Genomic DNA, 11344 nt, shown 5'->3' with positions numbered 1-11344 from the left:
TATTCTAGTGGTGAGATTTCTAGCAATTTATCCAAAATCTTATATTTTAATTCTTCATGGATATAAGCTTTATATTTTTACTCTTTTATTTTAATAGTAGGTGGTTTATCCACCTTTTCAAAAAAAAATAAATAAATAAAATAACCTTTATATTTCGATCATCATTTCACAATTGTTTGGAAGAGTAGATGATTTCTCACATCCATTTCAATATATAACAAAATTTACTACCATTTGATGCACGTTACAACAATAAGTGAAACGTTTGTGAGCAGAAAAGTATCAGTCTATGAAAGCAAGTATAAAATCAGTTGTTTTATTTATCATACTATTACATGATCATACCATTACAACAATAATATCACACAACCACTACTGCTCAACATCTCAATATCCATGGAGCTGCTCATCCTACTGCTCTTCCTCATCCATGGATTTGCTCATCCTTCCTCTAAGGATGGCCATATCCACCACCATGTCCACCTCCACCGCCACCGCCACCTCCGTCTCCATGGCCTCCACCTCCACTTCCTTCACCAGACCCAAACCCATTTCCAGACCCACTCCCACCACCATGTCCTCCACCAACACCACCACCACCACTTCCACCACCTGATCCTTGTCCGGATCCTGATCCACCACCACCACCTAGTCCACCTCCACCTCCAGATCCTGATCCACCATCGCCACCACCTAGTCCACCTCCGCCTCCGGATCCTGATCCATCACCACCTAGTCAACTGCCACCGCCAAGTCCACCTCCACCTCCCTTCCCATATCCTCCTCCACCACCACCTAGCCCACCGCCACCTCCACCACCACCGCCTAGTCCACCACCACCACCACCTCCACCTCCTTTCCCATATCCTCCATCACCTCCAGTCCCAGATCCACCTCCTTCTCCACCACCACCATCACCACCTCCACCTCCACCTTCACCTCCTCCACCTCCACCAGACGTGTAACCCTCACTCAAGGTCCTTGCGGCTGAGGACAAACCTATTGCAAGGAGAAGAATGAAACCAAGAACCACAAGCTTTGCGCTTACAGCCATTGCAGCTTGAGTAGTAGTAGTAAGACAAGTAGAAGCAAGGGCCGTGGAGTTGTGGAGTGGAGATGGGAGCCATTTTATAGGGTTTGTATGCATGGGACTTATTAAATACTTCCTTTGTGTGAAATCAAGACTCATGGAGACACGGTTTCTTTTGACGGATTTCTCAAGTCTCATAAAATTTGCTTTCATATCTTCAATCAATTTCTCAAATTTTTTCAAAAGGATGTTTAAAAAGGTTAAAATTACAAATAAAATAAACAAATAGTTTCTTTCATGCCACCGTCATACCACCTAAACGTAGCCATAAGGCCACGATGCAATGCTACTTTATATATATACCAAGTTCCATTAAGAATTAAGAATTATCTTCTTATAAAGACTTACTTACAATATTTTTATTTAATTTATTTTTTAGGTAAGCAACCCTATTAATGGTGAATTGTCAAAGGAAATGGAGGTACGGAAATGCAACCATTACGGTAATTTACAGACCTCCTAAAAAAAATCCCCAAATCCGTAATTTTGGAGGGGAGAAACCATTGTTTCTTCTACAAAAGATCCACACCCTGTCTTGTAAATAGCATTGATGAATAGTATTAAACCCGAGTGTAAAAATATGAACATCACAAAAATAATATTGCTAGAGGAATGATTCAAATTCTTGTCCTTCTCTTTAGCACTTCTGAGTCATACCAATGACCTATTCAATAGTTGACTTTTACTTACAAATTTAGTCTAACAACTTTTGAGTATGAAAAAGGTTGATAGATCATGTATTACTATGTTAATATTACCATTGGTATATCGTTGCCTTACATAATTCTATCCAGTATATCTTGAAGCCTGATGTTCTTTTTATACACATGTGCATATTAATAAGAGTAATGCTATATAGAGCAAAGAAACCACACGAAACAGCCAGACGACTGATGTGGCTTGTGACGTGGATTTTTTTTATTTAATTAAAAAAATTCATAAAGTAAACACTAGTGCACATCGCTCCCGGTTGCCGCCTCTCTCTCGTTTGGTTTTGAAGAGAAACTAGGGCACAGGTCGGCCCTAGTTTGTGTCTCTCTCTCTCTCTCGTGTGGGAGGAAAGCTGCAGCCTGAACGAGGCAGAGAGCGGGGGAGAAAGCAGTGGCCAGGACGGTGGCAGGGAGTGGGAGAGAAAGCAGCGGCCTGAACGAGACCGGGAGCGGGGGAGGAAGTGGCGGCTGGGACGGAGCCGGGAGCAGAGGAGAGAAGCGGCGGCCGGGACGGGGGCTAGGAGCGGGGGAAAGAAGCGACGGTCGGGATGGGGGATGGGAGCGAGGGAGGGAACCGGCAGAGGAAAGCAACGGAGGGAAGCAAAGGCCGGCAGCGGGCTAGGAGTGGGGGAGAGAAGCCATACGAGAGAGAGAAAGACAGACTCACGTGATTTTATCAAAAAAAATATTTTTTAATAAAAAAAATCCACATCATCAGCCACATCAGTCGTGTGGCTGGTTTCATGTGGTTTCTTCGCTCTATATAGCATTACTCTATTAATAATCCATATAATGCTTTCTCTTCTAACCACTGTATATTCACGGTATTGCTCGCTTGCACCATTTGGCTAATTTATATTTGGATGTTTCTGTGTTAAAAACTCATTCATCCACCAAAAAAACAAAAAACAAAAATCAAACCTTTGATCCAAAGAACAAGCCCTTTCGGATGCATAAATTAGTTCATCATGAGACCGAAGTTGTTCATCATATGTCGATCACTTCCTTCAAAAAAACAACATAAACATTTTCCTTAAACAGGATCTTTTCATTAAAATTAATTATCTAATTAATTAATCTATCTTAAAATCTAATTATGATCAATGTTACTTACCATAAGTTACATTCTAGTAACATCAAATCACAAACTTATAATTTATTCTCTTTCAACATGTAATCTTACTAATCACATCAAATTTTTATGTTTGTTTATATTTTTCTTCAATTTTTTTTTTTTATTAAAAATGGCAGCATATACTTTTACTGATAACATCGTTATGGCGGAAGAACTGATCTTTAGTATTTAGCGATGGAAGAACTGATAACATTCTTAAAGTTGACTTTGCAAAAGCTATCGATATGGTGGACTAGGATTTTCTTTTGGATAATCTTCAAGCTAAGGGCTTCAGGAGGCGATGGATCTCTTGGATCCATAACATCCTTGAGACTTCCAAAGCTAACATCCTCATCAATGGAATTCCAATGGGATATATTAGGTACAAGCATGGTCTAAGACAGGCGGACCCTTTCCCTCTTTGCTATTTGTCTTACTAGCAGTGTTCTTTGCTCAATATATGATGCAGCGGTATACTCGAACTGTTGATTCGCGCACGAATACCCAGTACAAGTCTTTCAAACCTGTTGATCAACGATAGCCAGGAATTGGAAAAAGAGAGTAACTTTTATTACTCAAGAGAATAACTATTACAAAACTGATCATACTCTCGCCCATAGGCTTACATTAAATAGAAAAAAATCAAAGATATGGAAATAATCCATAAACGGAGATAATTCAAAAATATACAAAAAATGGTAAATTTTCAAATACCGGCAAGAAATAAAAGAGTTAACAAAATAAACGCTAACGCCATAAACGGCTTACAAATCAGAGATTTCTAGCCAAAGGAATAGCGAAATCAATTATTACTAAAAATAGCAAAATCAGGGTTTACGAGGCCTAAACGCTGGAATTTGGCCGAAATCATGCATGACACACGAGTTTGCACAGCAAACTCGTGACTTGTGTCCGTTGGCCCGTTTCCCATCAGACTAGGCCCAAGAAACCCAAAAACTCCACCGCCCGGTAAATTACTAAAATACCCCTATTACTTCGAGTCCCACTTCCGCATGAACGTGCATGCCATCTCTTCAATATGGCCCGCATCAATATACAACCATGCAATTACGGTTGGAGTCTTAATAGGGGTCTCACTAGGTCATCTCAGAAGAATATGCCACTTTTAATATGTAGATGACATGCTATTCCAAGGTCTCTCAGGACTTACTGTACACTTTCATAAAAGCTTCCTATACTCAACCATGCCAAGGAAGACGCTGAGTCAAGCAGAGTCACGGACTATCAATTGTGCGGCTGGCCTACTCCCAATAACTTACTTAGGAGTGCCAATCTCATGACAAAACCCAAGACTCCAAGACTGGCTCCTTCTCACTCAGTGGCTCCTTCTCACACAGATAGTAAATGCTTGGTTGGCATCTTGAAAGCCTAGTTCTATTATCTCTAGGTGGTCATCTCACCCTGTTTAATTTTGTTCTCTCATCTATCCCTTCATATTAGATGACAGTATACGCACTACCAAAATGGGTGAGATGAAATATTGATGGTATTCGGCGAGATTTCCTTTGGAGCGAATGTGATCTCAGTAAACCCAAATGTTGTCTAATGGCTTAAGCGCAAATATGCAAAACCAAAACCAGGGGGCTGGGGTGTCTTGAACCTACAAGATTTCAATCATGCCTTTATGGAAAAATGGTGGTGGAAAGCTGGTGTGACACCGCAAGTGCACTTGGTCATCAAGTAATACCTCTCACGCAAGCACGAGACGGTCGTATTCCCAAGGCTAGAGAAGCTATTCTTACTTCCTATTCGCGTGTTGTCTAGCCTACATATTCGAGTGATTACTCTAACTACAAAGTAAGAGAAAGAACTCTAAATGTGTGTCTACAGTAGATGTAAATCATGGGTAGAAATCAAGGGATGAAGATGGTCACAGATGTGGATCCCACTGGGGCTACTAGAGTGGGCAAGATGCTAGAATTATCATGGAATTGGTGGTGTGTACCAAGAGATTCCTGAGATAGGTCAACCTGATGTTTACGGCAATTGACACCCTAATCCGGTACGAGTATTGATACGGAATTTCTTCCGACCAAATCCACCTACGATTGCATTACAAATAGGGAAATCTCTAATTAGGGTCGCCGAAAGCCAATTGGGTTCAACCCTAATGTTGGAAGGGCACAAAATACCCAATGGTCATGGTGTATTTATATATGGATCCCTTCCAAGCTAGGTGTGTCTAGTACAAGGACGATGGTCAGGCAACCTAGTACAACCTACAAATCAACATACAAAGTTCTCATGCATATCAATACATCAAAGTACACCAAGCATGAATCACAAACACACCAAAATGCAATAAAATAAATCAAGGCATCCAACTAGACAAGTTTACCCCAAGGTTCACCAACATCTGCTAACCTTGGGGTTTAGTTGTTCATACTAAGAAAATATACAATCAAGTCCATGAAAACAACTAAATAAGAAACAAAGAACAACCTCAAGTGATGAATGTGGAGAGACAAGGCGCGGGGAGCTTCTAACGATGCCACCAAAGGGATGGCGTCCTTGCTCTCTACAAGCTTGAACAATGTTAAATGATGATGGATCTTGCCTCTTCCTTTGATTTCCTTGTCTAAAATGTCTTCTTGAGTCGTCTTTACCCCAGATTTGGAAGATGGAGAGGAATGTTGGAGGTAGGAGAAGGTGTGGAGGAAACTCTCTCAAAAAACCCTAAAACCCCATTTTAAAACTTTCTCTAGTTTTCTTTACGGCCTTCGTCATGGGCGTGAAGGAGACCGTTAGAGTCTCGAGAATTCACCGTGAGTGCTATAGTAAATGCTATAGGAAACTGTGCATTTTTTATCTGGGTCACAAGCATTTTCAGGGCCATCAACAAACCTGTCAACGAAACCCGAGACCTTGCCGTTTCTTAAGTTCTCCATGCTACAATAGTTACTACAGTGTTGCTACAGTATCTGGGGCTCTTAAACGCCATTTTCGGTGTTATTTTCCTTCTCTTTTGCGTTATCAAGCTCACTAGGGTATCCTCAAGACCTGTAACATGAATAAGACCAATTAAACCACGCAAATGGCAACAAATCATCGATCTATACATAACTAATACAACAAGAATACATATAAAAACACACATTTCGGCGTTTATCAAACATCCCCACCTAAGCGTTTGCTTGTCCTTAAGCAAACAACCATGAAGAACAGAGGTAAGAAGATAAACAACTAAAGATACAACCTCAAGATCAAAAGTAAAGAACTCCATAAGAACGAATGTAAAAAAATCAAGGTAGTGAGTTGTTCTATGAATGACCAAGTAGAAAAGTAGTCTTGTGTCATGTAAAGTGCTCATGTGTGTATGTGTGTAAATCTATAACCTCATCCTCCTCACCCTGAATTACCCTAAGGGTCCATTCACCCCACACACTCTAAAAACTAGCATTAGAAATGCTAAAGACACTCTCAACAGTCAGATAAGAATCCCCTAGTTCCTAAATAAAACTTTAGCCTTCAATTGACTTTGCAACAGGTTCTAGGAGATCAGCAGAGATACTTTATTTTCTTTTATACATATATACATTTTTTTTCGAGTCCGACTAACGTAGACTACACAAAAATCTTTCTGAAGGATGCACATGCTGATTAGGCACAAGAGCCACCCAACTTACTCGATTATAGTCTACATAGACGCATTCGTGCTGAATTAATAGAGGAATACTATCATAGACTCTCTTCTTTTTTTTTCATATGTACACACTGTATCTCATATCCGCTGGCACAACCACCTGCTTCAAAAACTTCACTTAAGGCTAAAGATAATAATAGAGGAACCAAAAGCTCTTAAAAGAAAATTGAGTGTATAATTTAACAAAGTAAAGCCAATAATTAAGTGATGGGTTGGCGGGAGTGTAGAGAGTAGAAATTTTCATGACAAAGCATGAAGGTGCACTAGAAATAGAACAAGACTTCCATTCAAGGACAGATGAGGAATACAACTCACATCTATCATTCTTTCAATTTAGGAAGTTCTAAACTAAACATCATAGCTATCATAGTTAAATCAAGCATGCAATTAATATAAGACCCTATCCCCACACCAAGAGCTGTAGATTGCCCTCAATGTACATATGTCAGTAGTATATGGTGAAAAATAGTAAATAAGCACAAGTAGATGGAGTAAAGCGACTTCCCCATTTTTGGTGATGAGTGAACAATATGCGTATGAATATGAGGAGAGTCCGATCCAAACGGGGTGATAAATGCAAAACTCCTATCATTATAGTCCTGAAAAGATCAAGAAGCATATCATAACTCAAAACTCATAAATATGAAGAAGCAAGCTGAGAAGAATCAAAATAGAGAGAGTTTAGTAGGGATTGAACCATTGCTAACTACACGGTACAAAACATACAACATAACACACAATACGACAAAGTACTAAAAACAAATAACAAGAATAAAAGAAGCTCATGCTTGTCAAATAATGCTCAATGTGGCGATATGTGTCTGGAGGAAAAGAAATGTGCTCAATGATGATGCCATCCAAGCCCAAGGTTTCTACAACATTCCAATCCATATTCTAGACCATGCCAAATTATTTTCGGCCCAAAAATGCGTAACGTGTCTTGTGCTCGTTGTTAGTGAAATGTGGTTTGATGGTAGGAGGTGGATCGTCCATCCTTGTTCACTTAGAGGCTATATGCTTCGTTAGAATCCTTATAAGACACAAGACAAGCTGATCAAACTGATCTAACAAACAAAACCAGCCATCGTGCTAATAGAGAATGAAGATTTTCAATGAATTCTAGAGTAACTTTCAAAAACAATTTTGGAACAGTTTCCTTTGTACATGGAGGATGAAATTTTTTTTACAAAGCTTAAAAATTCCATAAAAACCCATCAAAATGATAAACAATCAATCCCCAATAAGAATTTCATCCATTCATCAAGAGAAAAGTAAAGGAAAGAAGAAGAAAAAACCATTCTCAAGGTTAGGGTTTAGAGAGACATACCAATGAAACTCGATGGAAATGATAGTAAAACTCCCAAAAAAAACATTGCAAAACAAGTGATCAAGGGTAGGAGAGTGATCTAAAGCAAGAAATTTGAAAAAAAAAACGGTGAAAACATGAGTAAAATCGGTGGAGAATTGAGTGAGAAATGAGAGAAAGAAGAATGAGATAAAGAGAGAGAAAAGGTGGCAAAGTGGACTTTAAACAGGTTGCTCGACCCGTTAATGGGTTGGTAACTAATAAACATCTAAATGTACATATTTTATATGTATTTGTGCACATGATTATTATATTTTATTAATGAATAGATGGCCTTTTTATGGTTAAATTGTTTAATTTCGTGTTACAGGCATAAAAGAAACCTAGGTGAGCTCAACGACGCAATTTAAGAATAAATCGACACTGAAACGACGTTTTAGGGCCCAGGGCATTGTATCATTACTGTAGCAGCCTGAAGTACGAAGACTTTTGGGAAAGTTCTAAGTCTAGAAATCCTTATGGGTAACCTTACGGCCGTGAAGACAACCACAAGCAATTCAGAGAGTAGTAGTACTGTAATAGTTTTATTGTACCAACTTACTGAAATTCTCGGCTCATTTTCTGAGCATCCTCATGGCCATTATATTGACAGTGAGGCCACCCGTAAGCCATCCCGAAGCCACTCTTTACAAGCATCATTAGGGCATTTCTTTGGGAAGAGAAACCCCTTCTTGGAGCTCATCATCACCATTGTCGATCTAAGGAAGAAGAAGGATTTTGAGGGCATTTCTACCGAGGATTTGGTGATGAGAGAGTGGTTTTGAGCAAGATTCATCCCTAGGGCTTGATTGGAGGAGGTTGAAGACAAGAGAAGCCACCCCTTGAGTGGCATCTTTGGAAACTCTTCTCCGAGACATCCAAGTGTTATTCGGCCTCTAACAAACACCTTTTGTGTATGTACCGTAAGTGCACGGATTTTTTGAAGTAATAATACCCTAGTGAGTGGGTAGTCGTATTTACAGGGAATAGTGATCAGAAACACAAGGATTGCTATTTAACTAAAGTGAAGATGAATCGATAGTAGTGTGAACAATATCAATATGAAAAGAAATAAAAAGAACAAGAAAGAGAGACACTATAAAAAATGAGAGGAAAGACAATCGATAGAAAGTGGCAGACCCAGACATTGCTCCCCCTAGGACTATTGCTTCAAGTGCAAAACCAACTATTATGTTTCCTAATTGGTGCTTAATCAGTCGTGGAAATTCTAAAATACACGATCCAAACTTAAGGTCAACTGTGACTAACCCTACACTATACCCCCAATGGAGAAATCGCTCAGTCTCAACACCTCACACTGCGCAAAGTTGCTTAAAGCTCTATGGACTCCAAGTGATAAACCCTATTCACTAACATAGATCTAACCCTTTGGTCCAAGTGAAAGACCCCTAGTCACAATTAAGCCCCAGATTCTAAGGATTACTTCAATGCTTCACTATGTTGCTTGCGCAACTAAGCCCCAGCGGAGTTCATCTCTTAACACTTTACTCTGTTGTGACCTCAAAGAACTCTTGGAACGTGGAGGTAGGATAAATCACACCGGAGGGGAAAGGGACATTCCGCTACCTCTCGACTCACCCTCTCAACCCTCTCCAATCTTGTTTTGTCTAGCCCTCATGGTGTGTCAGTCATTCATGAGAATTACCAATGTAGGCTCTCAACCCTAGTGTCACTCTAAGGGAAAACCCATTCAACAAGAATTCAAGATTAGAACTCAATTAAAGGAATCAATTAAAGAAACATAATAGGAAGGTCAAAGAAACAATATCGTCCTAGGGTTTACATGTCCAAGTACCCACTAGGGGTTTAGCACACCATGGAGCAAGATACAATCAATAATGAAATCGAATGTAAAAGTATGCAATCCATAAGTAAAACCTCCATGGTATTCGTGTCAATGGTCTTGTGGAGTGGCCGGGTCTTCTCCAAAGGTTCCCTCGTCAAGCTTAAGATACACCTCGCCGAATCGATGCCGATGAAAGCTCCCCCAATAACTCTCTTCCAAAGGAACACGGTGTTAAAAACCGTAGAACTACTCCAAAAGCCTTGCCAAAGCCCATCTAAACCCTAGCCATGAATGCCTCCAAAGATGGTGAAGAGATAGGCAAAAGATGAGAAAATGACCCTCCAAACGGGCTGAAATCGCGACTTAAATAGGGCTGGAATCGGGAATTCACACGAGCATGTGAAATTTCCACACGCCCGTGTGAATCTATAGGAATTGATTTTTCAGCGGCATGTGAACAGTAACTACTACAGTATTTTACTACGATGGTTTGCTACAGTACTCCACCAAAATACTCCGAAATTCACACATTCATGCGGTAGATCGCGTTACTTCTTCAACAAAATCACATTTAATGACAATCTTGCTAGCATTGCATAAGTAGGAACAAATGAGTGGGACTGCCTTTGTGCTCCTCTAATTTGCATGTTCACTCGAGCACAACAAAGGTTAGCACATACTCATATGTTTTTGAGTACAACTTATGTCTTCACATTTGTTCACTCCAAGATTTCATGAAGAACGTGCATTCATGATCTACTTTGGCTTTTTTCTTCCATACTTTAGTTTGGCTTTTTTCTTCCATACTTGTGTCCATAACCTTACATGCACAAAAGTAACACAAATACACATGTATGAGCGATAAAATCTGAGAAAAGTAATGCTCATTGTAAGAAAAAAAAAATACTTCGTATTACTAATACACAAGCACTTATCAGCCTCCAATCTTCGATTGAGTTTGTTCATGCTTTGTTTAGTTATTTCCATGGCTTTAATTGTTTGTTTTGTGACTATGAATAACTAAACCCCCAAGGTCACCAGATGTAGGTGAACCTTGGGGGTGAACTTGTGTTGTTTGGATGCTTGTCTTATCTATTACATTTTGGCTTGGTTGTGATCCTTGCTTGGTTATGTTGTGTTGTTTGGATGCTTGTCTTATCTTATCAATTCTTAGGTAGTACTAGGTTGCATGACCATTTCCCTAGTGTTAGACTCACTAAGCTTGGAAAGGATATACATATAAATATGTCGTGACTATTGGGTATTTGTACCCCTCCATTTCTAAGGTTGTTACTAAGTTGTGTTTTAACCCTAACTTAAGAAAACCACTACTGCCATGGCGATCATAGGAGGATTTGGGTGGAAGAGATTCCGCATCCAATACTCGTACCGGATTAGGGGTCAGTCATCATAACCATCTGGTTGACCTAAATTAGGGTTTTCTCAGTCCAACTAGCCGCTTGCATACTAATTCTAGCATCCTACACACTTTAGTAGCCCTCAAGGGGATCCTCATCCATGACCACTTCCTTGCCCTGATTACTCCCCATATATTTTCTTTGTTGATAGCATTCTAGTTGCATTTTCTTAGCTTCTTGATATCTCTCTATCACA

General features: G+C 39.7%; 1 pseudogene; it reads right to left on the bottom strand.

The window, feature by feature from the left end:
- Positions 1 to 451: 451 nt before the first annotated feature.
- LOC120257616 lies at positions 452 to 1054 on the bottom strand (annotated as a pseudogene).
- Between the last annotated feature and the right edge of the window lie 10290 nt (positions 1055 to 11344).

Source organism: Dioscorea cayenensis, unplaced genomic scaffold, assembly GCF_009730915.1.
Source record: "Dioscorea cayenensis subsp. rotundata cultivar TDr96_F1 unplaced genomic scaffold, TDr96_F1_v2_PseudoChromosome.rev07_lg8_w22 25.fasta BLBR01002223.1, whole genome shotgun sequence".
NCBI classification, from domain to species: domain Eukaryota; kingdom Viridiplantae; phylum Streptophyta; class Magnoliopsida; order Dioscoreales; family Dioscoreaceae; genus Dioscorea; species Dioscorea cayenensis.
The sequence above is the reverse complement of the archived record's forward strand: the minus strand, read 5'-3'. Positions and strand labels throughout refer to the sequence as shown.